Below are 1,079 nucleotides of genomic sequence, written 5' to 3' on the forward strand. Positions count from 1 at the left end.
CAGGATGCCATTGGCCTTCCTGGCCACAAGCAGGAAGCAGGTAAGAGAAAAGCCTGTTTCTCATGATGCTCCACCATACAGCCCCTTTCACTCTGCAGATGGGCTCTGCAGCCCTTTCGCCGGTATCCCCAGCAGGACAGGAGGCAGAGGAGATGACACAGAACAGCTTGCAGATCTTCGGCTGCTCTTAGGGACCTGCCGCTCTCTTGACAGGCCAAGGAGCCTGACTGGGGGTTCAAAAGCAGCCCCTGCAGTGGGGGACAGTGTTGGGTTTGTACAGTGGTACCCAGACTGTCCAGTGATTCCACTTGTACATTTGTACAGGCAGAGACAGGTCTTAAAAATCCCCAGGGCAGCGTCCTGGGTGCAGACAGGGCCCATCGCAGGCGCTTCCCCCAGCCTGTGCCCTGGCTGCAGGGACGTGTCGTGGGAGTGCCCGTGGGCCTGGTTATTGGGTTATGGCTCTGCTGCTTTGGTTTGTGCTGACAGGTGTGTGGGGTCACCTCATGTGCCCCTTTCTTGAAAGCAAATTTAATTATGGTGAGACTGAGAACTCGGTGTCTAGGCATTGAGGGGAGTGCCAGGGACAGGCTGGGAAGTGGATGGTCCTGCTCCTTTGCTGGCTGCAGGAACAATTATTAGTTATCTGTCGTGCAACAGCTCTGTGGTCCCCAGGCCTGGCCTTGCTTTATTAGGCTCCAAACAGCTACAGAAGAATTACTTCCTCAAAACCAAAATCACCATAAGTTAGTTAAAGTTTATAAAATGTTTCCTGTATTCTGTGTGTCTCTGTTTCTTGTGGAGGGAATACACAGAGAAAGAAGGGGGGGGGAAACCTTATTTTTCAACAATTACTTAATCTTAATGACAAAACTTGTTACTAGTTTTCTGTGTTCAGTGGACTATTGGTATCTGTCTCCCTATATCTACTTGTACATGCTATCAAAACAAGGCACAGCTTATAGATGTTTTTTAAAAGGGATGCTCTCAGTTGATTTGAGGTGATCTGTAACATTTGTGATCTTTTGCTTTTTATAAGCCACTGGCTTCCCTAGTGCTTATGTTTATGGGGGGGGGGG

Source organism: Antrostomus carolinensis, unplaced genomic scaffold (genome assembly GCF_000700745.2).
Source record: "Antrostomus carolinensis isolate BGI_N321 unplaced genomic scaffold, ASM70074v2 scaffold9001, whole genome shotgun sequence".
In the NCBI taxonomy this organism is placed as follows: Eukaryota; Metazoa; Chordata; class Aves; order Caprimulgiformes; family Caprimulgidae; genus Antrostomus; species Antrostomus carolinensis.